Source organism: Amblyomma americanum, chromosome 11 (assembly GCF_052857255.1).
Source record: "Amblyomma americanum isolate KBUSLIRL-KWMA chromosome 11, ASM5285725v1, whole genome shotgun sequence".
Lineage (NCBI taxonomy): Eukaryota > Metazoa > Arthropoda > Arachnida > Ixodida > Ixodidae > Amblyomma > Amblyomma americanum.
This window is the reverse complement of record NC_135507.1, coordinates 79,928,726-79,954,807: the sequence shown is the minus strand read 5'-3', so window position 1 is coordinate 79,954,807 and position 26,082 is coordinate 79,928,726.

The following is a 26,082-nucleotide window of genomic DNA, read 5'->3' as shown; positions in this document are numbered from 1 at the left end:
GCCGGGGCTAGCAAAAATCTTTTCCTTCCTTTTTACTATTACTTTTAATAAAACCACTACCACCACCACCTCCATCGAAACGCGGCCGTTGTGGTCCGGTTCGACCCCAGGCACTGTGATTCAGTAGCCCAGCGCACTAACCACTGAGCCACGGCTTCGGGTGGTCCCTGAACAAAGGAGCCATTTATGCGCCCTTCCTTTCCTCAATATCACTGGCGTTCACGACGTTGTCAATGCCAACTCCAATGAACACACTAAACGCCAATAGCTTTCGCTTGGTATCCTGGAATAGCTGAGCTGATTAGCATTCACTTTCTCTAAGCACCGTTATGCGCAGGTTCTAGTCCTACGCAGTAACAGACGTGCCTGCAATCCCCTTTATAATCGCTATCGAGGAGCAGTGGGAGATCGCGCTGCGTAGCATGGAACTGAGCCTTCAAGCTCGGCACGTGTAACGGGCTTACTGTGTCCTCCAGACGGGAAAGCTCTAGGACATCCGGTCTACTTTACCTGCAGCGTTAATAAAGTTAGTGTCTGTCTATTGTCGGAGATTGTGGCGTCCATTTTTCTTATTTTTACTTACTGCTAGGAATAAGTACCGTCACTTTCAAATGCACTCGTGTGATTTAAATTAAGTATACTATAAAAATCAAACAGGCAATAATCAAGAGGGCGAGCTGTAGGATTATGGAGAAGGAAGAGCACTCCAACTGAGACATTCCGCCGACATTAAATCAGTATCCTGAAGGGAAAATGTGGAAAAGAATCTCATGTGCATGCTGTACAAAGAATACAACGAGCGTGCACATCTGATAACCTGCTCGGGTTTGGTGTAATGAAGTAGCAGCTACACACTTTAGCTGGAGTTGTAAGTCTATACCATCGAACTGGCCACGGAGGAATAAGCTTGTTTGCTGGGCGACGTCCGCGAACAGAGTAGGGCTTGTTTACCAGAGAGGTATAGCAGTTTTCAACCCAGTGATATTTAAATTTGCTGCGAGAGTATGCCACACGCCGTAGTGACGGCTGTAAGCAGTCGTCGAAAGATTGCATGAGAACGTTAGCCGGTGCATGGGCTTAATGACAATTCTGTTACACAGCAAATCTCTCGCTGTCACGTGCAATGACCATCAAAGTGGCGTCATTGGCGAGGACAGGTTTAGTATCAAGCAAGTATGCACACGTCGATTATCATAATATGGATAGCGGGCGCAAAACATTAGCTGAGACGTCGTGGGAACTGTACATCACGTTGCTCATATGTCACTATACACTTGCAATCGAATGATGACCAGAAATATATTCTTCGACGCAGATAATGGCACGCACTTCCTATAAACCACCATCTGGAAGTCGTTGAAGTAACGAGTTCTAGCTGTTTGATTTACTAAAATTGATATGAATTAGATTAAAGTGTGGTACGCTTTGCATCTGAGGGCTCCCGAGGGATACGGTTGTTTACATATGGCTGCACGCACCCCGCTTAGCCAAGCACAAGTAATGTTATTGGCCGCCATCTTAGCTTTGACTCCACACAGAAAGGCGCCATCTTCAATTTAAAATCCGAAACTATGCGACCATTTCGTCCCCATGACGTCATAATCACGTGGTTCCTGTTCTATCTGCCATACTGGATCGTGACTTCAGCATTGGCAGCGGAATTTGGCCGCCATCTTCGATTTGAGATTCAAAAACTTTGCCACCGGAGATCTTTGAATACGACGCCATAATCACGTGGTTTCACTCCTGTCCGCCACATTGGGTATTGACGTCATCATGGGCACCCGAACATAGGCGTCATCTTTAATTCCTCGATCTTAGAAAATATCACGCCGAAGGCAAGTGGTAGCAAACATGATGAGTATGAGGTAACGCTCTTAAAAGTGGGAATGGATATATTCCGACTGAAATGTTAAATATGCTGTATAGGTAGAACTGTATATAATTATTTAACCCACATATACACACATACTCACACACACGCCCGCATATATATATAAACAAAGGGAAAGGAGGGGCTCGTATGAAAAACATGGACACCAACAGTCACCGAAATCATAAGCGAATGTTTCTATTTTATAATTTGTAGCGCTGAACGGTGGGAGAATAATACATCCATGAATCTGTCGCTTAAAGTAAATTGATTATAAAGCAGCAGAAAAAGCAGCCGTGCGGCCGGTGGGATCCGAACCACACACACACACGCGCGCGCGCGCACACACACACACAAACACGCATGCACGCACACGCACGCACACGCACGCACACGCATGCACACGCACGCACGCACGCACACGCACACAGATGGGACTCCAAGAAAAGCTTGTGCCATTCAGGAAAAGTGCAGCGGTTTGAAGGCCTGTTGGAATGCGTTCGCTGTGGCCGCACGAAATAATTGCGATGTTTTAAAAAGGCAACAGCTTCAAAATAACGTCAAAACACTTCCACACAGTTCTCAACAAATCCGTCTTCAAGGACTTTCAAGGTCGGAATATGAGGACCGCAAAAAAGACTCTGGGATTAATTAACTGCCCTCTTGCAATCCCTCAATGGTAGTGCGATAGAGGACTAGCTTACCTGCTTTTTACTCCAATATAGGCGTGTTCCTGTTTAGAGTGTATGCCCCACCTGTGGTTATTTAACTCTCATTCATGCCGCACAGCGCTAGGAAATTTTAACATGACAGTGTTAAGCAGCTTGTGTCGCAGAAAATCCGTCGTCGGCATCGTTGACCACGAGCAAAAAATTGACACAAAGTTTTCAGAGAAGCAACCTGGGAGGCAGGTTGGCCACTCAGGTCACGTGACCTTGTGGCGTCATCACAACCTCCACACCCAATTGCGAGCGAACTGCGCACCGTGGCAGGCGGCAGTCAAATTCATGATTGGTCGCGACTGGCTACTCGAGAAGAACGGCTGGGTCGCACAAGCCCCACCGGTGGACATTGGCGCATCGCCTAATCTCTGCACCAATACGCCACTACGCCAGGAGAGGAGTGAGGACTCCCAGTAATCTATGAATGTTTAGTAGAGAATGACCAATTTTGCATATATGGACAATAAATAACCCATTCAGCTATCGCGACATACTCTTAAAGCGAACCTTAAGTGTCTCATCCAATTGTTACAGAGGGCACTCTTTTTTTAAAGGATCCCCAGGGACACACGCGAAGCTCGTATGAATAGCATGGACTGGATGAATTTTGCTGGCATACGCTTCTAATCGAGCCGGGTCTTTTTTTTTCTATGTGCTAAGCATTAGTTTTTTTTATTTCTGTGACGGCTCGTGCAATTCTGTCATTCCGCTTGTGTGTAATCGGCGTTTTATGCGTTATTCCCTGCTCATTGCTGGATGTCGAGCTCATTTCGTCCAAAGTGTGGGAAGAGCTGCTTTGTGTGTTTAAAATGACACATTAAAAATACATGCACCCGAGCAAGCTCTGAAAGTGATCCTTGATGCTGTTTCATTTAACTGCTTATCCATTAAAACACTATATTTTGAATGGGTGTAATGTATAATAAAGCGCCCATTCTGAAGGTGTCGCTTGTTGCTAAATGCCCTTTTGAAGTGGCGCAGCGGTGTTAGCAGCAGACACTGCAATCCCCGTAAAGTGTGTATGGTAGTTCACGTGTGGCGTAAAAATGGAGGTCACCGCGTCTGCAGTAATAATTCGTGTCTGAAGCTCGTTCCTTTAAGCTCCGAAATCGTTCAATATTTCTTTTTGTTTTTGTTTGCATTTACATCGTCGCTTTTGCGAACTTTGTTTTGTGGTCGAAGTAACTTCATTTTTTTCCTTCTCTTCCCTGCGTGCTATAAGCCCTTTTCAGCCACCGCTTTTCCCTGTTTTCGCTGTAGAAGCACCTCTTCGTCTATTTCCATTCGTTATTTTTTATCACTCCTTAAATAATAGATTACTCTGTGGTCACGGTCAGCAGAAGACTGCCAGCCCATACGTAACATGCAGTGAAAAGCCCAGGAAAAATTCGCAGTGCCCCTGGTGGGCACGCGAGAAAGTTTTACTGCCGACCACGTACACCTCTTCAGACGCGGCCAGACGACTTTCTGCACGTGGTAGCGATTGTGGCTCAGCTTGAGCCAGTGGGCAGGCCTGTGCACTTTCCTTTTCATTTTTCCTGGCAACAACAGAACAGAACAGGCGACCACCGTGTGCTCACTAGCCTGGCACGAAGAATGTAATTTCGTTTGAGGAAGGGAACCGCTGTAGCTGTGTGCCCATTGTAGAGAGGGCGGAAGTCTACAGTAGAGAGAGGGCTCCCAGACGAAGACAAGTCCTCTTAACGAAACATTGGCTAAGTCCCGTCAGGCTCCCCCCTTCTTGTTGACTTTGCTTGTGCTGTCGTTTCACGGTGGACACCTCAATCACGTCGAGAGGACAGGAGGGAGTGAAATAAGGAAGGTACAAAAAAGTGCGCAATTGAGCGCTCCGAAATAATTTTGACCACCTGGTGCTCTTTAACATCAGCTGACATTGTGCAGCAAAGGGGCATCTTTTGCAGTTCACCTCTGCGTAAACGCGGACGCCGCAGCCGAGACCACGCGCTATTCAGCTCAGCAAGCGAACGTATAGCCGCTAAGCAACCGCGCCGGGTAATTTTTTTACTTCTGTGCAATACGTTCGCATATGTGGTCTGCTCTCTTCTTTTAATTACTTCATATATTAACCAAATTTTCAGATTTCATTTGCCCCATAGCAGCCAATCTTTAAGAAATCTTCCAGTTCGTTACTTGCACTCAATGTGGAGGCCGTATGCAGTGAAGACAAATTGCTCCAACTAGAATGTCAATTCTTCTAAAATGTCAAGCTGGCGCAGGGATGCAGATGCAGCACTGGCAAGGAGGTCTCAAACAGTAAGAAAGCTCCGGCTCTAGCCATGTTACCGATGTTCCTGCAGGCCACGGACCAGAGCAAATTGGGCCAGTGCCCGAGTCAGCACTCCTGCCGTCACGGGATGGCGCCACCACCGCTGCTGTGATGGAGCACGAGAATGGAGGACGTCAGGGAGTTCCAGGGTTTCTCAGCGACGCACCGAGCCACGTGATCTTGACGGATGACTCTTATGCCTGAAAACATGTTTTATTCTTTAGCCTTGACCCGCCGCGGTGGCTCAGAGGTTAGAGCGCTCGGCTACTGATCCCGAGTTCCCGGGTTCGAATCCGACCGCGGCGGCTACGTCTTTATGGAGGAAAAACGCTAAGGCGCCCGTGTGCTGTGCGATGTAAGTGCACGTTAAAGATCCCCAGGTGGTCGAAATTAGTCGGGACCCTTCCACTGTGGCACCTCTTCCTTTCCTCTCAGTCCTTGCTTTATCCCTTCTATTACGGCGCGTTTCAGTTGTCCGCCGAGCAGTGAGACAGATGCTGCGCAATTTTCTTTCCTAAAAAACCAATTTCCACCACCAACCTGTCATGTCTTTCTGACCACATCCACGTACCTGAAAACCCGACTGAGGGCTTAGAAATTAATCCGGAGTTCTCCACTACGGCACCTCTTTCTTCCTTTCTTCTTTCACTCCCTCCTTTATGCCTTCTCTTACGGCGCGGTTCATGTGTCCAACTATATACGAGTCAGATACTGCGCCCTTTTCCTTTCCCCAAAACCAATTATTATTATTATTATTATTCTTTGGTCTTGACTGCGGTGCATCTACACTCGAGAAGGACGACTCAGCCGTAGGTCAATCCACGGCCGTCAATGCTCCTATACCAACGACCGGAAGTGCACAGAGCAGCCCGCATCGGTCATCACAGCGAACCAAGACAACGAATCGCATGAAGAAAGTGCAGCCGAAGTCTTCGATATCGGCAAGGGCGAGTCCGGATTGCAAATCCCCGGCAGTGAGCATCTGGACGTCGTTGCTGCGAGAGGCGTCCTGCCTCCGTCGGCTTTGCGTGGCCCAGTTCTGGTGAAAGACTGTCAGGCGCAAGAGCTGGAAGCAAAACGGCGCCAATCTTGCCGAAGATCGCCAGGAGCATCCATGTTCGGACACGAGGCAGGCGGGTGCTTCTGGTCTTGGAGGAGCTGACGAAGTATTCAAGGAGGCCGACAACGTGAAGCATGAGGCGTCTCCGGAAGAGGAGCGCGCTACGGAAATGGTCACGGGCGCGTTATCGGTGGAGACGGAAAAGAATAACGCCATCAGCTCATCGTCTACACGAAACTGTAGTCCCTGATTTGGAACAAGCTTTTGTGAACGTACCTTATTTTGCGACAAATGCCCCTGTGATAATGCCCACCTCTTTGATGGCATTTTATATTATCTCTTCTGGGCTTTATTTTCTGATTGCGTCTGCGTTAGTATACACCAACCACCGAAGCTCGAGTGGATATCAAATGCCCACCCTTATTTTTCACTTCGTTGCCCGGGTTGGCCAGGTTTCTCTTCGTTGAACTCTTGAGATCTGGATCAAACGTGCACAATGTCGAGCATTTTTTTATGATTTTCGCGGCCAGAATGTGCCTCCTCGTTCTAGCCAGGAAAGAAAATGATGTAAATAGCGCCCAAAAAAACACCATGGCCCTTGCCATTTTTTCAGTTTTCAGATAACGCCTTATCAGGCACAATTTTTTGGAAACAGATGCACTAATTACGTTTCAAGGGGTCTCCGGTGTTTTGCATTTTGCCGTGTAGCTCAGAGACGGCCAGTTCTGCACTGACATGAACTCATGTGTAGACGGTGGGGAGTGCTCAGTCATCCCGCATTCATTTCCAGAACTGTGCTTTTGAATAGCGGACTGAAAAGGGACAGGTGGTGGCGGTGCTGCATCTTTTTTGCATCGCTTAGAACCCTTCCTCTTAGTTTGTACAAGTTTAGGCAGAATATTGTCATCACTGCTGCAAGTGTAAAAGTAATAACAGTTACGTGTGTCACAAATATTGCTGTCTGTGGGAACGGGTGGCATTAGAATAATGCCATTTTAAGCTTAATCGAATCAAAGCGACAAATCCAATGTATTCTGAACCAATGAACGATGCGATGAACACGGCGATTATTGGGCCGGCTGTCTGTCACCGGTCCGTAAATTTCGGCTTTATTTTCTCACTTCAGAGGTTTTCCAGTCTTTTTGGCGTGTGTCCTCGACGTGCAACGACCTGGGGGTCCCTGGCCGCCGGCAAAAGCACGTCAAGCGATCTCCTCGGCGCTGTGCGCCGTATCAACGCCGACACGGAACATCACCGCCAGCTGAACTCCATGCTGCACTGATGGCAGCAGCGCCAGCGGTGGGTCCAGCGGCCCCTGTAGTTGCGGCTACAGACCAGGCCCTGCTAAGCAAGAGACTGCGCGACGACCAAGCCAGCAACGAGCCTCTGACCGACCATCCAGAGGACATGGACCAAGCATCCTTTACAGTTGTATCGTACAAGAAAAAGAGAGCTACCGGTATTCCTGTAGTTTTCAGGCCCACTGAGGAAGGAGGAACCTATGGAAAGCCAACCCCAACATTGTGGCTTCGGCGGTTGTAGCATCGGCTCAAGAAAAAGTCCTCAGCCATCGCATTCACAAGGATGGGAGCCTGAGGGTTACAGTATCGACGCTGCCCGCCGCCAACCGTTTGCTCACGGTAACTAAGCTATCTGGAGTGGCTGTAGAGGCCAGAGTCCCATACTCTTACATGGCAAGCTATGGCAAAATACAAGATGTACCTGTCACCTACACAGATGAAGATCTGCAGGAATATCTACGCGACCAAGGTGTCCTCTCAGCAAGGAGGCTAATCGCCTACACTCCTGAGGATGGTGGAATGATAAAAGCGATACGCCGTCGCACAGTTATATTGGAATTCACAAGAGATGCGCCGCTACCAAAACGAGTAACGCTGGGGTTCTGTAGTTACCCTGTAACTGAATACGTCGGAGCAGCAACTCAGTGCTATAAATGTCAGAGGCATGGCCACATATCAAGACACTGTAACGGCCCCGTGCGCTGCAAAGTGTGTGCTGGCTCCCACTCGCACAAAGAATGCACTTCGAGAGCGCAACCTAAATGCGCTAACTGCGGTGGCCCACACCCTGCTTCCTATGGAGGGTGTTATAAAAAGAAAGCAGCCACAGTTGCTCGCACGGCGGTGCAAACACAAGGGAAACCCTCTAAGCGCCATGAACCACCACCTAACCCCGACGTGGGTTTCACGACTACGGCAGCTCTTTCTGAGAATCAGTCAACACAGCGTGGCAGAGCAGCTGACAAGACCTACGCAGATGCGGTAAAAAAGAAGCGTGGGAAGTCCGTTGGTTCTTCTCCGTCATCAAAGCTACTGCAACGCACTACACAAGACCCGACAAACAGCGTCGCTTGCTCTGACCCTAGGGCGCCACAACATGACAAGAAGATCAGCGGCAGGAAGCAAACCGGAAGCTCTGAACAAGATGTCACATGCCTACTGATTCCAATGCTGTTTGCAGCCATCAAGGCTCTTATCCGTGCAAACCCCTCGTCAGGAAGACTCCCAGAAGTAGAAGCTGTCCTTGTAATGGAGCCGTTGGTGTCGGTCTCCTACGCTCCGCAGGGGCGTAATACCACACTTCAGTAATCCTGGCTTCCACAGCGAGAACTTCACCGCAGCTGACAATCCACAACATCTTTCGTACATGCACCATTTTCCAGTGGAACGCTCGCGGGCTACGCTCTAAACTCTCAGATTTCCGACAGCTCGTGCGAGCGTACCGCTTCCCCTTCATAGTCATCTGTGAATCACGCGTCGAGGAAACTTTCCGACTCAATGGATACTATTTCCATCATTCACAACGACCAGATAACGTCAGCAGATTGCTGATAGCCTTCCGCAAGGATATCCCGGCCTCACCGGTTGATGTCCCGCCTCACAGCGACAATGAATACGTATGCGCTGTCACAGTTATTGCCGGACAACAGTACACTCTGATTGGAGTATATCTTGAGCCAGGCACGCCATTTGATGCTTTGAGACTTGAAGACTTGATAGCAAGGACGCCCTCTCCGCATATTATTTGCGGAGACTTCAATGCTCATAATGAAATTTGGGGCAGCTCACATACATGTGCCCGAGGTGCCAAGCTTGCAAAACTTCTCCCCAAGCATTCAGTTCAGCCATTAAATGATGGCAGCATCACCTACCTCCGAGGCCCGACGACTGCCAGCAGCATCGACGTGACATTTGTCACAAGTTCATTCGCCCGCAACTTTGGCTGGTGCACTGATTTGGAGACACGTGGAAGCGACCATTACCCAATCCTCATATCGGCTTTCCATGCGCAGAGGAACCCAAAGAAATTCCTTATAAAATCTACAGACTGGGACGCATACAAGGACGCTGTAAGCAGAGGAGTTACTGCGGCAACTCGCAGTGAGGAATTAGCATCGACAATTGCGTATTGCCTGAGGGCGAGTACACAACTTACAGCTAATAATGATAACCTACCTTCAAATGATGACACATTCCAAAGGCTTTGCGCTATACGCAGGCGAGCTGAAAGGAAAGCTCTGCGCACAAAAAGCCTCGATGACCTACGTGCATGCCGACGGGCACAACGTCACATTCGACGCTACATGGATAAACTCAGTCGGTAAATGTGGCGTGACTTTTGTTCTACGCTGGATGTGCGCAAACCAGTAACCAATAATTGGCGGATAGTTAGAGGTATGCGCACGCCACTTCAACAACTCCACCCCTTCGCTGCACTCTCCCTTCACGAACAAAAATCTATAAAAGAAGTCTCAGAAGAATACTGCAAGCTGCTGTCGGCAGGGTCAGGGCATTCGACACTCTCCGCAGATGGTCAAACAGGCATCCCAAAGGCGGCAGTGCCAGCGTTAGACCTGCCTTTCACAATGGAAGAACTATCCACAGCTATCGCGGAGACAAACAGGCACACGTCTCCGGGTCATGATGAGGTGACCTATGACGCCACTGCAAAGCTACCCCACACCTCCCGTCTTCGACTCCTGGAGTATTACAATTCTTCCTGGATGGCTGGTGAGGTCCCCACGGAATGGAAGCTGGCGAAAATCGTGCCCGTTTTGAAACCCTGTAAGCAGCCAACAAGCTACGCAGCATTCTGGCCCATTGCCCTACTGAGCTGCGTAGGTAAGCTCATGGAGCGCATGATCTGCAAGCGCATAACTTGTTTCCTAGAAAGCCGAAATGAGTTCCCCCAAGAAATGAACGGGTTCCGTCAAAACAGGTCTGCGACTGACAATATCATCGCCCTCGTCTCATCAAGTGAGGAGTACCTTCATGCTGGGTACATCCCAACAGCCGTTTTCCTAGACATCAAGGCCGCTTTTGACTCCGTCTTTCACCATGCAATTCTCGCAGCCTTTGGCAGTCTTGGCCTTGGAGGAAGACTATACAAGTGGATTGGGCATTATTTAAAAGAACGGCAAATTTTTATTACCACTCCAAACGGTCCAACACGCTTTCACGCAGTGGAGAGGGGCGTACCACAGGGAGCGGTGCTCAGCCCTCTCCTGTTCAATATTGTCCTTATTCACATAAGAAGACACCTTCCGCGAGGGGTCCGCATAACAATTTATGCTGATGATATCTGCATCCGGACCGCGTCACGTTCGCGCTATATTACCCAGCAACGTCTTCAGAGAGCACTATTGCACATTTCGATGTACCTGGCTTCCAGAGGTCTTCGTCTCTCGCCAGAAAAGAGTGTTGCAATGGCGTTTACAAGAAAAACGATGACCCGATATCCGCTGCTCCTAGGCGGACGATCGCTGCCATATGTACGATCTCAGCGATTCCTGGGTGTTGTAATCGACTATAATCTGTCATGGTCACCTCAGATCAAAAAACTCCGTGCGAGGATTACTGCAGCATCGCAAGTGTTCAGGTTCATGGCGGGAACAAGGTGGGGTAGCAACTGCCGATCAATGCTTCTGCTTGAAAAAGCCTACGTTGAAGGAGCCTTGCGCTACTGTCTACCAGTGCTTCAACGATTATCTACATCAAGCAATAAGACTCTCAATGCCGCACGGAACAACTGCCTGCGAATATGTCTTGGCCTCCCAAAGGGTTCCTCTGCATCAGGAACAGTAGCGGAGGCAGGATGTCTCCCACTAGACGTAATTGTCGCCCAGGAAACTATGCGTACCCATCTCCGCCATGTCCTGCAAGGGAAGAAGCACTTCCTACACCGTGTCCACCTAACTCACAGCAACTCTAGCTTTGGCCAGGCAGTGCAGCTCCTGCCCCTTCCTACTATTAATCAGCCTCAGAAACTACTACCTCTGGCCTTTCCTCCATGGACACTCTCTCCTCTAAAGGTGAAGAAGTCTGTTCCAGGTGTGAATGCAAAGAGCCGCATGCCACAGGCAGCACTTCTGCAAGCTACTCTCGCCTACTTAATTGAAGAATATACGCAGCACACCCATATCTTCACCGATGGTTGGACTACTAAAGATACTTCTTCTTGTGGCCTTTATGTGCCCTCAACAGGCCATGCCTTTCTTACCGGCTGCAGCGGAGGACCTCCTCTACAACAGTTGAGCTTCACGGCATTAAGGAAGCTGTTTCTTACATCCTGCGCCGAACCGCCGGCCGTTGGGTTATCTTCACCGATTCAAAAGCATCTCTGCAGATCCTGGCCAACCTGCTGAAGAAAACGAATCACCAGCCAGTTTCCCTGGACATTGGGTATATCCATCATTTAGCTATTGCCGCAGGCCCCTGCATAACATTTCAGTGGGTACCTGCTCACTGTGGCATTATGGCTAATGAAAAAGCAGATGAAGCGGCCCATAAGGGCCATCAACATCAGAGATACATTCGACGTTTTCTCACGAAATCTGATGCGTATCAAATGGCTAAAAGTTTTGCGTACGAAGAAACGTATCGGATTTGGAGTTTGCCGACACATCAGTACCAATTTCTTCACTCAATCGACCCACATCCTAGATCAAGACTCTCACCCAGGATTCCTCGACAACTCGAAACACTTTATCACCGACTTCGTCTGAATGCTGCATATACAAATGGCCTGCGATACCGTTTTGGACAAATGAACAGTCCGCATTGTGACAACTGTGCTTCGATAGAAACTGTGGAACATATCCTGCTTGAGTGCCCTGCGTATGCTAACGAGCGTGCGTACTATGAACATTGCATGCAGAAGCTCTGCACAGTGCCCCTAGCAATGAACAAAGTTTTAGGCCCCTTAGCCTGCTTCAGGCAACAGAGACTTGCAATGAACTTTCTTTTTACATATTTAAAAGACATTGGACATCTCGATAAGCTCTAAATTCACTTGCAGGTTACCTTCATGCATTCTTCTTGCAGTGAACTTCGTCAGCCCATTCGTCGGACTATGCACTCCATCATTCCATAGGTTACATCAATACTCGCCACTGCATCCTTAGTACCGATTTCATGGCTGCATTTTATCTTCTTTTTTTTCCACCTCTTCCACGCTGCTCTCCTTCAGTCTTTATCTCCCAAATTCCCCTCCCTACGCAGAGTAGCATGCCAGCGATATTGAAACGCCGGCTAAATTCTCTGTTTCTTCATTAAAGAGTCTCTCTCTCTATGCACAGGACGAGTGTGTGTCCTGCTTGTTTATGCATGCTGCTAATAGTTCTCAGTGCCGTATCAACGGCACAAACTAGAAAGACGCAGCATGATCTGTGCGAGTGAATGGCTGGCGATGTAAACAAATGATTTTGTCATTTTAGGCTTTATATAATGACGATGACAAAGCCAATTTATTCCACACCGATATAAGAAGCGAAATATATGCGTTATGCAGAGTTTATGTGTCCTCTACAACTCTATGCACGCTGTGAACCTTTTTTATAGATTGAAGATTCTTGTCTACATAAATTTTCTTTTTGAGGCCGACTCCAAGAAGCTGAAATCTTCATAATTCTATAACCATCAGAGCTTCTCTATCTTGCTGCCACTGAGCTTAAGTTCGAACATTATCTTCGAGCCCTTATAATCTTGGCTACGCTATATGCTGAAGAGAATGCCGAAGATAAGCTATGTCAGAAACTATACTCGTGTCTATTAGAAGGCGCTTCTCGGAGTCCGCAGAAAGCTATATATGTCCTCCTGATTCATTATCTGGCTAAGCACAAAAGTGTGCATGCAGACTCCAGAAAACCAGAGGACTCCTGTGCATACACGCTTTCAGCGTCCTTTAAGAACTCAAGACACTGACGCGCTATTCATTATCATGACTTCCCGGAAACTTCAGACGGAGGGAAGGAAGGCGCTCAAGGCTGCAGCTGGCGCCTTACTTTACTGGACACGTTCTAATGATACCACATATGAACCAGTGATAGGATCAATGATAGCGTTCACTGATAGGGTACAGTGATGCTCTCCAGCATCACAGATTAATTAGAAGGGGGTACTCTCCACCGGACCCCTCGCTCACCAAGAACCAAGAAACAAAACAAGGCCAGCTAAACTAGCCTATATGTGCCACAGACGACATAGACTGACACTGCATTTTCGGTGGAGAGATTGCCTTCCTTTACCACTTGGTATGGGAATGCCAAACAAATCCGGCTCTAGACAGGGTAACAAATTGAACAACGTAAGAACCCCGGGATTCAAATACGGCTGGTGTGTGGGGTCAAGACGACAGCCAAACCTAGCGGATCCCTGGGCTGAGGGTCCGACCAGTCGCCGTAAATAAAATCCATAATAAGCATTTTCAATCACTTAGTGCCTACCCACTGACCTCGAGAGATAGGAGGTCGCGTTGTCCAGCTCCTACTTAGCTGCGCAAAAACAGTTGGCGGGCTGGGCTTTGGAAGTCGCCGGGCGTCACCGAGTGCCGGCCACTTCACGAGATAAAGTGCCAACCCAAGAATAGTCTATCATAAGGCTCAATTTTTGTTACAAGTTGACCACGACCTCCTTACTTTCGTTTTCTCACTTCCAGAGCGTGAAATGTCGTCAGAAATGAAGCCTCAGGAGATATATAGATCGGAGCCTTGTAATATCGGTTCTGGTACACTTGAACACAATATCGCGATGCATATTGCATTGGCCAAGCATGATATACTAAATTAGGCAAGATCATAATTAATAATAATTACTAAGGCAAGACAACCGCTGGTCCTTAAGTGTAAAGAAGTGGATTACAAGAAGAGGCAAGCGTAGCAGGGGGCGGCACAAGGTTAGCTGGGCGGGTGAAATGAAAATGTTTGCGAGGATAGGGTGGCCACAGCTGGCAAAGGACACGGTTAATTGAAGACACAAGGAAAAGGCTTTTGCCCTGCAGTGGGCGTAGTCAGGATGACGATGATGATGATGATGATGATGATACCACACGAATCATTGCATTAGTTGCTGTGCTATAAAAGTGACGACTGAAGGCAAAATGTCCGGCTGAACCGCGGTAAAATGATCAGCCTACGTGTGAAAGTGAACTGCAGTACAGCCATTTGTTAAATAGGTTAAGGCAAAAGTGACCGCTTGTAAACTGAGTCCATCAATGTAAATATTTGTCGCGGCTCAGTAAAAAGACACGAGCGTGCAACGCAGGTGAAGTATTGGAAAAAGAAAGAAGAATCAACTAAGTGCACCGCGATGGGTGAGTGTCTCGCTTAGTTTTCTCGTTCCTTCGCCAAGTGTGCACCCATTACGTGTACCATGGCCGTATCTTCTTAGACAATGCATTTCCACGGTCGGCCTTATCGGTGCATAGCATTGCAAGCACGCAGGTGTTTGTACTGTTGATAAGTGCTAGGCCATAAGCTGGCAATGCTGCAGCCTGTACTTATTACAATCTATGTCAGTATTAAGTCGTTATGCGTCTTGTCAGTCGAGATCATGTTGGACTTTTAATGAGCTCGCACAGTGTGAAGGTTAGCGCTGCACGTTTCGGTATTCAACGGTTTACTGTTCACGTTCCTTTCAATAACGAACCGGATATCGAGGTGGCCGTAGTGGTCTTTGATGCTGAGGGGAATATTTTGCTTACAGCAGCCGAGCGGTCATGTCAATAAGGCGTACAGACTTACAAGGCTTATGGCTGCGCAAAAAAATCTTGTGTTGTGTCCACCTCTATATATGCAATGAAAGCGCGTACCTATGATGATCGTAAAGATCAGTATTCGTAATAGGCGTAAACAAAAAAGCTTAGTCACATACGTCACTGTTATCGGAGTACTAAATACATCTTGGCGAAAGAGATCATTCGTGCTGCTTCCAGATGTAGGCTTTTATAACGCCTACCCCGCAGCAAATTTTCTTGTCGCGCGCTTTTACAGAGTAGCAAGCGATCTTGATATTTAGGAGCAGCAAGATCCTAGCTAGATTTGTCAGCACGTTTGCGAACAAATATATTGCATTGTTGACGCCATAAAGTTTCATGCAGTCTGAACTGTGTTATAATTTACAATTAAAAAAATGTAAAGCCTGCTCAGGTCATGCCTTGCTCTGAAACGACTCAAGCGCACTAAAGCGGCTAAATTACCACTTGGTGAACTGTGTATATTGAAGTAGATGTACACTTGGTTTTCGCGGGGACTTTTTGGAATTTTTGCAAACTGTCTTCAATTCTTGGTAATGTTTCCCTTCCTTTCCATCAATATTCTTTAGCTGAGTCAAGTCAAACAACCCTGATGACTTCTGGTAAGCTCTCAATGCTGTTTTTGTGTGTCTGAGTACGACCAGACAAGACTTGTAAGCTGCTAATTTCCGGTAGATAGTCCATAGCGTGCTCTATTGTCTACAAATGCGTGGCAGTGAATAGATTCTATCGCATCTCACAAAGCTTGCCACGACTGTCTTAAAATTCGCAACAGTGTTCCCTATCAGTAAAGTAATATATCTCCAGTTTTAACCCTCGTTTTTAAACAAAAATTGCGATAAAGTGTAATACTAATGGGGATACAGGGGCGAATTTCCTACCTTTTCGATTAATTATTACCAATGCCTGAAGATTTTACGCTCTGTATAAAAGTTGCGAGTAAAGGGAAACAATTACAAAGAATGTGCTGGATTCATGTATGATATTACGTTTGCGGACCACACGAGAAGATCGCTCAAACGGCGCATGATACGTTTCGATTCCTGCCACATATTCTTCTGCTCTTTGATTTCAGTCAACTCGAGTGCCATTCGCACATCGTCATCAGGTACGTTATGCTCTCTTGACCACACCAGCATGGAGCAATTTTGCCAACACAGGCAGCAGCATTTCTAGCAGATCAAAAAGTAGCCCACCTGACGTTATTGTAAGAAAACTAAAATAGCCCGCTTTTCCTCGGTGTAGACAATAAAAAGGGATAGCTGTACAGTCATCTGCCGCCTTGCATCCCCACCCCCCTTCGCCGATCGCTCCTGACATACCTTTCGTTGGGATATCCAAGTGGTGGGCATAATAGAATTGCTTGCCACATAACGACATAGCACAACTTCGAGAGCAAGTACCGCTGCAGGTTCATGTGTAGCTGCAGATAATTTTCAGTGGAACAGCAAGCGAACGGTCAAGTTTCGGCAGCCAAATCGCCTGTGTTTATTCCTGAGAAACTTCCTTGCACAGCAATCATTGCGAAAATAACAGGAAGATAAAGATATGCCTGCCGTTGTGTTGCAAGTTTTCAAACATGTGCGGTGCGACGCATATAAAGGCACATCAGTCTGTTGAACTCTTATTTACCGCTAGCCAGCATGCCAAACGTTCATTGTATTGTGTCCGATGCACACTGTGGAAAGGATATATCTATATAGCTCCACAGTGAAACGGACAATATAGTGCAAGGCTACTCTTCAAGATCGACGAAAGCCTAACTGTCATTAACTCAGTGCTTACGAGAGCGGCAGAAACCGTACCCTCCTGTACCATGCCACGGTTAAAGAATTACTCCTGAGGATTTATCTGCTTGTTGATTTCATCTATTCAGGGAATAACTGCGATTCCCCATGATGCATAAATATTTTCGCTTCCAGCCGGAAACCACCCTTCGGGGGACACAAGTTTGGAAGGTAATGAGTTACGCTTGAATGTGAAATGGTTGTTGCAATTCCGTTAGAGTTCTAAGACGAATTTTCCCACTGCTTGTAGTATCTGAAGGGAAAACATAATAAGTATCTTTCGCCGAGTTGCTAGTGAATTCATCTGCCCAAGCACACCCATATGGCTACAAAAGCTATACAGACACCAGAGTAATTTCGTAAAGACAAATTAATTCATATTAGGAGCTCATACCAAAGCTTCCTAGAGCCGCCGCGGTGGCTCAAAGGTTATGTCGCTCGGCTGATGACCCTAAAGACGCGGGTTCGATCCCGGTCGCGGTGGTCGAATTTCGATGGAGGCGAAATTCTAGAGGGTCGTGTACCATGCGATGTCAGTGCACGTTAAAAAACCACAGTTGGTAGAAATTTCCGGAGCCCTTCACTACGGCGTTCCTCATAGCCTTAGTCGCTTTGGGACGTTAAACCCCATAAACCAAACCAAAGCTTTGTAAATAACGTCAGGCCTCCGGACTCGATCCGTGATGTCACGTACCTTCACCTAGCACTTTGGGTGAAGTACTTGCTACACTCGTTTGTGTCGCGCATAAAAGCAGGTTCACCATGCGAGGCGTCGGCGAATTCGCGACGTTTGCTCTATAATGATCAGTGCGCCTTAATTCGCGATGCAATAATTAATACTAGCAATGGTACAATGGTTGGTTTTCTTTTATTTCTTTCACCAGAGAAAGGAGGCAGGCACAAGAAGAATAAACCAGAGAATACCTTTATTTCAGCACCGTTATTGATATCTGGCTAGTGGTTTAGTTGAGAGTTTGTAGTTTTCTCTCCTGAGCGGTGGCCTTCTTAGTATTCAGCAGCGCTTTGTTTATGTGGACGCAGTTTTTCGGTTAGATGCTTGTGGCAGCCCACAAGACGTTGGTGGTCACTGTGTCCTGGTGATTTGCGTTGGAGCAAACATCCAAATCTTCGCTGTCGACCGACAAGTGCTCCAATGCGCTCAGGAGCAGCTCCTTGGTGGCGCGTTGCACGGAACCTGGCAAGAGTTTCTTTCGCTGTCAATTTTTCTCGCACAATTTCAATGTGCAGAACGCCGGTGGTAACAACTGGCTGCGGAAAACTTGACCGCTCCTCTTGTGAGTCCTTCGATTAAGCAGTTCGCATCCTGCAGAATATACCAAATGGCGTTACACAAACAAAGATTCGTGCTTGGCCCTAGAACATTTCAGACAGCAAACACAGTGCCGAGGCGATATGGCTCACAGAACAGCTCGATCGGCTTGACAAGTGCTTTCCCCGACTGCTCGATGATAGATGTGAGCCCTTGGTTCTACTGGGTTTATCTTTTCAGCCAGGCCGATGGCCACGGGCACCGGCTCGGAGGACTGCTGTTGCAATGAGAAGATGATGGACAGCTTCCAGGAGAGGCTAGTTCACATATTTAAAATGTACTTTAGACGCAAGAAGACATCTGAAAGTTTTGAATGTTTCTTTACACAGGCCGTAAGCCCGCTTAAGAACAGTCAGAGATCCTGAGATTTCAAGTTGGGGAATCTGTGCACTTGATCTGTGCCCAGTCACATGGTCACTCGTGATGACCTGGGCAGCCACCCACCGCAGGAGGCCGTACCGCTGTCCTCTCACTGGTGTTTCGGTGGAGATGGTCCGCTCTTCCTCTAGCCATGTCGATTTGTTGCTGCCTCCCAGCAATGACCGTTAAAGGCGAAGATGCATCACCATCAATAATGTGCCCGTGATGCATCGGTCGATAATAAAAATAAATTGGACGCACCGTGACCAATAATGCCACTACCTTCGGACCACGACGCTTCGTGGAAATGGAAAGGGACCAGTAAAATAGAAAGTTGGGCTAGTTGGTAATGATCCATCTAAAAACGTTGCCCAACTCAGGTGCGACAAGTATCATCGGGCGCGGAAGAAAAAAGTTGATAGAGAGGTATTGGCGACATCGAATATAATCACCGCAGGTAACGACTTGTGAGTAAGTTCTACATCAGTGTTATTGCTGAAAAAAGAACGCATGTTCCTCGGTATCTGATGGCCGTACCGTGAGTGCAATCATGCAGCTTTCGCTATTACATATGCTTATTGTGTGCCGATTGTGTGACACGTGCTGAATTTTCTGGTGCATTCTAACTCAGTGAGAAGTCTATCTTCGACCACGCATCAGTTGCTAATGCGCTCTTGTTCGCCCTGTGTTTTTGTGTTTCTTGTGCGCCGTTTTTAGATGGAAACGGACAGCCGCTGTTGTTAGTCGCTGCAGGAAGAGGAAGACTTGGGTTCTACCACCTTACCCGTGGGAAAGTTGGCCTCCGCCACACAGGGGAAAAATTGGTTTTGAAGAAAAGCAATGACGCAGTAACTGTCTCACGTAGTTGTATCTCGGCGGACATCTGAACCACGCCGTAAGGGAAAGGATAAACGATCCTAGTGAGAGAAGAGAGGAAGAAAGAGGTGCTGTAGTTGAAGTCTCTGGTATAATTTCCTTCAGCGAGGCAATTAGCACTGGATCACCGCGCAACTTAGTAACCGCCTCCCCAACACTGCTGCTTGGCGAACTGGTTTCCCCGCCGACAAAGGAAAGCTCTCCCGTTGATTAAATAACCGCCGTGACAACGCTCAGGAGGATGACGCCACGCCGAGGCCTCTTTGACCCTGCGCGTCTGCTAACTGGAAATTCTTCCCAGAGTGCCATACCCAGCAATTCCAGACAAAAGCATTATTCATCTGGAAACCGTTTATGAACGCAATTTTTCAATACAATGTAAGATTTCACTATAACAATTAAGATATCCGCAGATCACCCAACAGCAGTCTTGAATATTTTTTCCATTGATATTCCTGCTGTCGTGAAAAGCGTTCCCCAGTGATTTTCTAAGGAAGTCATAACTGTTTGATGCGATCAGTGGAAACACTTTAAAAGAAAGATTTTCCGACATATCAAAACAATTCGCCATTACCTTAAATATTTCCATATCACTGTCTTACAATTTTTCAATTTTCAGAGTTTTTGCAATAAAAAGCTTTACTTCGACCTCCGTTCGTAATGATGGGCAAGAGACATGGATTCAAAGAGCAAGTGCACAGGCCTGAATTTTTCATGAGGATTCGCTCAAATCGTGGACCACCACTTGTCCGACGCAGTCGCTCTACGAGCTATGCTAACAATGACGGCAGCTTACCCCAGATCAGGAAGAATGTTTCTTTAACTTCAATGCTTCGGTGCTTTCAGACAGAAACTTAACAACTACGTATCCGGTTTTTTTTTTCAGAACACTGGTAAGCATATCTTTTGGCATGTTAAGGCACTATGACGTTGACCTCAGCTCTTTAAGCCCACACTTGACAATAAAAGAGTTCTTGAAGCGAAAAACTTCACCATGCCAGGTAAAGCAGCCGTTGCGTAGGCCGGAGAATGATCTTTAAGAACCTTCAGCCCAACCACGTTAGCCGAGTACGACCATATGTGGTACAGTAATGTTGTCGAACGCTTGATTCCTGACCTTCATCTATGACCTTTAGTTGACCGTTGACATTGAGTGACCTTTGACCTTAAGAACATCTAGTGGGGTGATGAGAAACCACGTGATGACATTTGATGGGGGTGTAGTAAGACCTTGTGATACCACGTCATAGCCATGTGGTCGTGTGGGTATATATAGAACGGCTGTCGCGATAGTGTAGCGGATCTGCCATGGACGAGCCTCAGACGCTTGGCAAGCGTGCTTGCTTTTCGCCAAGTTAAACCACTGCCATTTTTTTTTGAGCCGCAGCATGCGTTCGTAACAGACTGCGCTACGACCTCTTTCCTCAGGGCTGAGCAGACCAGCCACCAGCGCGCCATCTCCGGCCTCAACGTCCTCGTGGCTGCGTTGTCAGTCGTCGTCGTCGTCTTCGTCCTCTTCGTGGTGACGGTGTCGGAGACAGGTAGGGACTTTCATTCATTCCCCATTACTGCATATCTTAATAAGGGAGTAATTGCTCATTGACTTCCACCGGAGCGAAGCCATACGGATACAAAGGAAAGCTATACAGCCTTCTCAGAAACTACGTAAAGAAAAATTCGCCTTGGTCCGGGGTTCGAAAAACGCTAAGGCGCCTGTGTGCTGTGCGATGTCAGTACACGTTAAAGATCCCCAGGTGGTCGAAATTATTCCGGAGGCCTCTACTACGGCACCTATTTCTTTCATTCTTCTTTCGCTCCCTCCTTTATCCCTTCGCTTTCGGTACGGTTCAGGTGTCCAACGATATATGAGACAGTTACTGGCCTCTTCCTTTCCCCAAAAACCAATTAATATTATTATTATAGCCCGGAGCAGGACGTGTTGGGGGATTCCCCTAGACATTTGTCCAACACCGTTCCCACTTCGAGTTATTTATCAATTCGCTCTCGCCCTACCATAAGCTTGCCGTCCCGGTTAACTCAGTCGGTAGAGCGACTGTTCCGGTGAAGCGGTGGTCCCGGGTTCGAACCCCGGACCAGGACCAGTTTTCTTTAATAACGAAGTTTCTGAGAAAGCTTTATAGCTTTCCGCTGTAGGCTTACGGCTTTGCTTGGGTGGATGCCAGTGAGTAATTACTCCCTTAATACAAATATACTCCGCCTTGGGGGTCCCCCTAAACATTTGACCTACTACATATCTTTCGCAACGAGAGGTACGCGTTTGTGGACTGCCATGTCCTGCTTCGAGGCGTAATTCAAGATTGCATGCAACCGGAGGGAAAACACTGCGGAATTTTGCGATTCTTGCAGTTCCACGCTGTCGACACGAACAGTTCGCGGTCGTTACTGTCGGGAAGGAATCAGTAATTTCGCTCTTAAAACATTCATAGCAATCAGGTGAGGGCGATAATAAAATATAAACGAGCATATGCGCGCACATCCCGCGTTCTGTAACTTGGTCGTTCAATGATACCTCGCTGTTGATATCCATCTGCTAGCATTCACATTCACGTTGCATTCTTCGTTTTGAAAATCGTCGATCGTAAAACTTAATACCGGACGGCCAGATAGTTCGAGGCAATTGTTCGCCTCTTCAAGCAGGGGCCAGAGAAGAGTAAAATCTGCTAATCGCAATACGTGGCTTCCTCGCATGTGGCTTAGACCTGTAGTAAACTGGCGCTATCTTGTGGACAGGAAACCAAGCGTACTACTTGAGTTCATCGTCTTTCACGAAGTTATGTTTAGTGGTGAAGTTTTAGATAACCTTTAGACGCACGCGCACGCGACTAATACCCGCACGGAGATAAAGTCATCGCCAACAGCTTAAAGCCTAGGGAGTTTGCTTCGAAGCTGTGTAGTTGCACTGTAGTAGCGTAGTTGGAAGTCCGAAATGTCAGTGCAGGGAGGACCGGCATTCATTTCACTTGCAAATTTGGAGCACTGGGGATGCACAACTAACCACACGATGTGGGTACAAGGAAACCACTGGGCTCTATATACGTTTTCTTCTCGGTCAAATGTGTGTAGCTTCCATTCCCGGCAATATAGCCCCAACACCACCCCTGAACCACAGCGAACAGATCTGAAAACTCAAACTTTCCCCTTAGAATAGTAGTCACAACAACAATAAAAAAAACTGCGAATTATCTCCACCAGTCCGCATTCAAGCAGCGCAGGTGTAAGAAGGGCAGCTTCGTTTACCGGTGGTTACGGTAACAGAGCCACCGCCGCTGACTGTTACTTTCAGTTTCGTACCCTGTCACCTTTCACGCGAGGTGTCCTTTCCCCGACTTCATCTCACACCCGTTCGATCTCCGCATCCAAATTCACGGTGCCAGTAGCGCTCCCTCCATGGCCGTAAAATTGAGCCAGTTAAGTGAAGAGATAGGAAGACCAATGCCAGCATTACTTAGTCGCACACTTATTTCAGAGCGTGGTCAAGGCGGCGAAACGCATTGCTAAGGCCTACAAAGTGCTGTGGCACGTCAAGCAGCGAGACAAGACTGAGCTCGCTGCCCATCACGGAAAGCAGAAGCGGCTAAACGCAGTAGCACGTAAAGCAACAAGAGCAGCTAAGGAAGTGGCAGATGGCGGAGGCTCTTCCATGCGCGAAGCAGTCGGGGAGAACATGCGAGCTGTTCAGCCCCAAGATCAGAAGCGGCCAACGACAGAGGCACGCTCTGCAGCCTGTGCTGCTGGCTCATAATGATGTGCGGCTAAGAGCATCAACCAACCATTCTAGGTGCACTGTGCCTCTCCTACAATGCATTTCATGGGTATACCTACTCCCGAAAAATAAATAGGCCGCACTCGTTCCAGTTCACCAGAAAATCTGGTGTTGGCGTTGTCGGCGTTGTCGTTGTGAGAGAAAAATCAAAGGGAACAGTTTTAGCGGGTGGTCCCCAGAGAGCAACCAAGGAGGCAGGTGGGCCAACTATGTCACGTGACCTTGCGGCACCATCACTACCTGCCCACCGGATTGTGAGCAAGCTGCCCACCATGGAAGGTGGCAGTTCAATTAATGATTGGTCGCTCAAGGTGCACCACTGGGAGCACTTGCCATCGCAGGGAAGTGGCGCATCATCAAACCGCTGCACCACTGCGCTAGGAGTGTTATACGAGGACTCCCGGGGATCTATGAATCTAAAGTAGAGAATGGCCTCCTCCATATATGGTCAGTATCGTGTCATATCGTTAAATAAAAGCTTAAGTTGTTCGGATTATGGGGTGTAAAGTCCCAAAGCGGCTCAGGCTATGAGAGACGCCGTAGTGAAGGGCTATGGAAATTTCGACCACCTGGGGTTCTTTAACGTGCACTGACATCGCACAGTACACGGGCCTGTAGAATTTCGCCTCTAGTGTTCCCCAAATTTTGTTTTCTGTGTCCTTCGATCGCAAAACACATACCTTACGCATGGGCAATTTTCTTCTTTAGCGCTTTAGGAAGAGAAGTCTAATTACAATTCTTGTTACCTTGTAATATTTTCCATTCCTTTCAATATTCACTGAGCAAGCTGACGATGCGGTAACCTTTCTTTGTTATTGACGTTTTCTTGGTCTCCTTTGCAACGGGCTCAACGTGTGTGTTTAGTCTTATGCCTGTGCTACACGGGCACGTTCGAATGACATCTGAGTCGAATGGCAATCGAGACTTGGAATGGCATTCAGACTCGACGACTTCCGCGGTGCTACACGACACTTTCCGAACGCATTTGAAATTTCCTCAGCTCGTTTTCAGTGTACGATGACGACGGCGGCAGTGGTCGCACTATAGTGCGACAACGACACTGTCACGGTAAACCGCTGTATATATGATGGTATAGTGGGACAAGTTTTTGAGGCCAACGACACCGACGAATCCGAACGGCGGACGGTCAGCCTGCATGTCCTCGGCAGGCCGGTGGTTGAGCGAAAACACGCTGATGAGGCGACGGTGTGAATATATTCGTCCTTCTACCTTATCCGTATTGATAAAAAGCGAAACTAACGGGTACATTTCACACGTGCGCACTCCAACACTCACCAACTATAAGCGCTTGCCAAATTGATATTAATCGATGGCGACTACCTTCCCTTCCGCTAAGACTAGGCCTAGTGAGTCCGCAGGGTTACGTCTGTGAATTCGGCGGTTGTGAAGAGCGAATTCACAAGTTTTAGCGAATGCAAAAGATCACCGAGTGTAGTTTTGACAACAGTGACCAGAAATCAACTATTGCTCACATCTAAGGACGCGCATACGATGAACGGGAAGCGCCGGTGTGACCCAGACCGCCGAGCACTGCTTTACAGCCAGCAGCAGTCGTCGCCGTTGCTATTTTGTGGATAACAATTTATGCCATTTCAATTACTACGAACGGTCACCAATCATAGTTCTGAATACAGCAGTTTAAAATAAACTACTGATCGCGTCGGAGGAAGTCGGGACAATTAGTGACAAGCGCCGGTCGTAAGCGATGTCAGCAGCCCGGCTTTCAAGTGTTTCTCAGGAGAACGATCGTATCGGCGCTTCCTCCCACAGATTGTCGCACTGCGTTAACAAGCACGGGTACAACCGGCACAGAAGAGATGATCTTATTTAATACAACTAAAGATCACAATGCGTTTTATGTAATGAAAACTAGCGCTGGCTGTTCGTACGCAGAGATGTAAACAACAGTATGTGTGCAACCGTCCTCCTCGGCGCACTGCTGGAGAAATTTCATGCCCATGTGGTAAATGTTCATTGGTGTACTATTACCTTCAAGAACTTACTTAGACAGAACACGAGCTATTTGCTAAGCAAAGAGCCGGAAAAAGCGAGCAGCGGGTATCAAAATGAGCAGCCAGAGAGCCAAAAACCGTCACGCGGCTGTGGGCGGGGTGAAGCGATGGCGGCAGCAACGCCTATTGGTCGGTTCGGGCTGTGTTCGCATTTTGAAGGCATTCCAAAATCCGGAATATCTCCGCGGAGCTCCGTCGACTCGAATGGCATTTGAGCGGAATGCCGTCGAAAAATTTCGTGTAGCAGCGTAAGTTCGGGAGTCGAGCCGAATGACATTCAGTTGGAAGGCATTCGAAGCGCCCGTGTAGCACGGGTATTAAAGCCTTCTGGTACTTGTTGAATTTAAGAAAGTCAACAATTCATGAAACCATTGATAGCGAAAAATGAATCGTTTGCTGCTAGGTTGAAGTATATGTTCTAAAGCGTCAGCTGCGATTGATGGCAGTGGAGTGTATTATATGCGAAGAAACTTACACGCACAGAGGTTGTTTTAATTAAGGAGAATAGTAGTCAATACACCATCCTAAGAGGAAGAAATGGGCTTGGGCAGGGCATGTAAAGTGAAGGCAAGATAATCGCTTCTCCTTAAGGGTAACGGAGTGGATTCCAAGAGAAGGCAAGCGAAGCAGGGGGTGGCAGAAGGTTAGGTGGGCGGATCAAATGAAGAAGTTTGCAGGCATAGGGTGGGTGCAGCTGGCAAAGGACAGGGTTGATTGTAGAGACACGGGAGAGGCTTTTGCCCTGCAGTGAGCGTAGTAAGGTTGATGATGATAGCCTGAGAGAGGGTGACACTATGTACTCTTACATGACTGAAATGCATCAGAGGCCGGAATATAGTAAGGTTAGTAGATTACTTAGAATTTCTGACAAGGCAGAGTGGCCGCAGGTCGCATACAACTAAAGTTGGCCGTCATTCGC